The sequence below is a fragment of the Triticum dicoccoides genome, chromosome 2B (genome assembly GCF_002162155.2).
Source record: "Triticum dicoccoides isolate Atlit2015 ecotype Zavitan chromosome 2B, WEW_v2.0, whole genome shotgun sequence".
In the NCBI taxonomy this organism is placed as follows: Eukaryota; Viridiplantae; Streptophyta; class Magnoliopsida; order Poales; family Poaceae; genus Triticum; species Triticum dicoccoides.
The window spans coordinates 341,447,876-341,451,030 of NC_041383.1; positions in this window are offsets into that span (position 1 = coordinate 341,447,876).

Sequence of the window (3,155 nt, forward strand, 5' to 3'; positions counted from 1 at the left end):
GGTCAGCCAGCGCACCCGCAGCTCCGGCGTCCGCATCGCCGACCCCTCCCCCGCCTCTGGACGCCTCTTCCTCGTCAGGCCGAAGCCGGAGCCCGGCCTCCCCGCAAAGTACGAGGCCATAGCCCGGCGCAGCTTCTCCGACAAGGAGGCCCTAAAGTGGGCGCGGGACGACTACCTCCGTGGCGAGATGGTCCGGCAGCGTCGAGGCCTGGAGGAGATAGCCGCCCGCAGGCGTGGGCGCGAGGACGAGCACGGCGTGGTGATCCTCGACAGCGACGAGGACGAGGACGCCCCCGAACCGTCCAACCCGCCGCGCCAACCTGTGGAGGGGTGCAGCAAGGACGGCGGCCGCGGAGGAGGCGGTGACGATGACGACGATGGCAACGACGGCGACTACACGCAGTTCTATAGCCGCCTCGGCATGTAGAGCTTCAAGGGCGGCGGGCGGCGAGGAGCGGCGAGGGACGGTGGGCCTAGTAGCGTTTTTTTCCTTTTGTGTAAAATATTTTAAATATGTATGAACTCGCCGACGTTTGATTGAATTTAGCCGTGTTTTAAACGAATTCGCCGAACGTTTTCTTTTTTTAACGCGTCTGGGGGCGGTCCTGGGGCCGGCGACTGGGGCCAACTCGCCCGAGGCCGGTTTTTTGTGTCGGCTCGCCCTCGGGCGGCGATTTTAGGCGCCTCTGGGACCAACGGCTGGAGATGCTCTAACGGTGCCATGCCGCCGCCGCCACCACTCACCGGCGCCATCCCCCAAGCCGCAGCCGACGCCACGACCACTCTCTGCTGTGCTCACCTTATCCCCACCACTGGCGAACTCCTCCCCTCCCTCCTTCTCAGATCGAGCAGCAGGTCCGAATCCACGGCCATGGCGGCACAAGCGCTCCTTGTGCTGATGCCATGGACAAGGTGCCCTCTCCATCTCTTACGTGGGTGTCACCCCCTAGGGAGGGTGCTCGTCGACGGCGACCGGCCGGAGAAGCAGGTGGAGATTGGGATCGGAGATGAAGAAGGAGGGGAGCGAGAGCGAGACAGCTCAGGAGAGGATAAGAGAGAACGAGAGGCTAGAATGAATTCAATTTCAAACTCGATGACGTACAACGCTTGCTCGCCCGCTTATATATCGCGGCTTACAACCCAACACTCGGCCCAACGGCCCACTCTACCACTCAACCCGCCAGCCCATGAATACTTGAAACGCTTCGCGCCTTCGCTACAGCGATCGCCTGTGAGCTTGCCTCTCTGTCACTTACAGTACCCGCCCCTGAAGAACCAGCTTGTCCCCAAGCTGGTGCCGATGGAAAGCGTTCCTTGAGCACTTCATAGCCCTCCCAGGTGGCAGAAGCAGCCGGTATCTTTGCCCACTTGATCAGTATTTGAAGATGAGCAGCGTGTCCCTTCTTGACCAGCCTGCGGTCCAGGATTTCTTCAGGGTACACCCCCAGCACAGAGAGATCAATTGGTACTGGTAACGTAGTGAACACTGGCGTGTGATCAGGCACATGGTTCTTAAGCTGCGACACATGGAAAACCGGGTGGACTTGACTCCCCTTTGGTAACTCCAGTTTATACACAGCGTTGCCGATTTTCTCCAGGACCTTGTATGGGCCAAAATACTTCAGTGCCAGCTTCCTACACGGTCGATTTACCACTGAGGATTGGGCATGAGGTTGTAGTCGCAGGTATACCATTTCCTCTGGAGCAAACACTCTCTCAGACCTCTTCTTGTCGGCAAAGTGCTTATACTTGCACTGAGCGTGTGCCAAGTGATCCTTAAGAACTGCTGTATGCTGAGTATGTGTCGTCAACCACTCGTTTACATCCCGATTGACTGATGTCGTATGTCCAGCGAGCTGACCCATGTTTGGAGCATACCCGTAGAGAGCCTTGTATGGAGTACACCCAAGGGAGGAATGATATGTTGAATTATACCAGAACTCTGCTTGGGGCAACCAAGTAACCCATTTTGTAGGACACTCATGGACTGCACACCTCAGATACATCTCTAGACACTGGTTGACCCGTTCTGTTTGGCCATCCGTTTGCAGGTGATATGCCGTGCTCATCTGTAGCTCAGTGCCCCATATCCTAAACAATTCTTTCCAAAATGAACTGGTGAAAATCTTATCTCTGCCAGACACAATTGTCAGTGGTAGTCCATGCAGCTTCACAATGTTGTTGAGGAACACCTTTGCAACAGAAGCAGCTGTGAAGGGATGTTTCAACGGCAGAAAGTGACTTACTTTGGTGAAGCGATCCACTACTACCAATATGGCTGAATATCCCTCAGACTTGGGTAACCCTTCTATGAAATCCATGCTAATAGCCTGCCAAGGGTTGTCAGGGATGGGTAAAGGCTGTAGTAGCCCTGGAGTTTTGCACAGCTCATGTTTGGCTTGCTGACATATGCCACACTGCTTGACAAAGTTCTCCACATATGTTTTCATTCCCTTCCAACTAAACAACTGTTTGACTCTGTGGTATGTAGGCAGAATACCTGAATATCCTCCTACTGGAGTAGAATGAAAGGCCTGGATCAGTTTTGTTTTCAGACCTACATTTGCTCCCACCCATATCTTACTGTCCTGTCTGAGCAGCCCCTCCTGAAGTTGGAACCCAGGACAAGAAGTTGAGTCCACAGCTAGTTTTTGTAACATGGACAAAGCCTCTGGATCAACAGAGTAGGAGTTGAGAAATTCCTGTATCCACACTGGTCTGCTGGTGGAAACACTTTGTACAGAGAACAAATGTGCCACTCTAGATAAAGCATCTGCAGTTGTGTTTTCTACACCTTTTTTGTATTGAATGGAAAACTGCAGCCCTACCAGCTTGGTCATGGCCTTCCTCTGTAAATCAGATGTGAGATTCTGATCTCCCAAGTGACATAAACTCTGATGATCTGTTTTGATAATAAAAGGAGCTCTGCTCAACTAAGATCTCCATCTGTCTATGGCCAACATAATTGCCAAAAACTCCTTCTCATATATGGATTTCTTCTGATTTTGCACTCCCAAGGCTTTGCTGTAATATGCAATGGGATGACCCTCCTGGGACAGAACAACTCCCACTCCAGTGTTGCAAGCATCAGTTTCTACAGTAAAGGTCTTGTCAAAGTTGGGAAGAGCTAACACAGGAGTGTTAACCATGGCTTG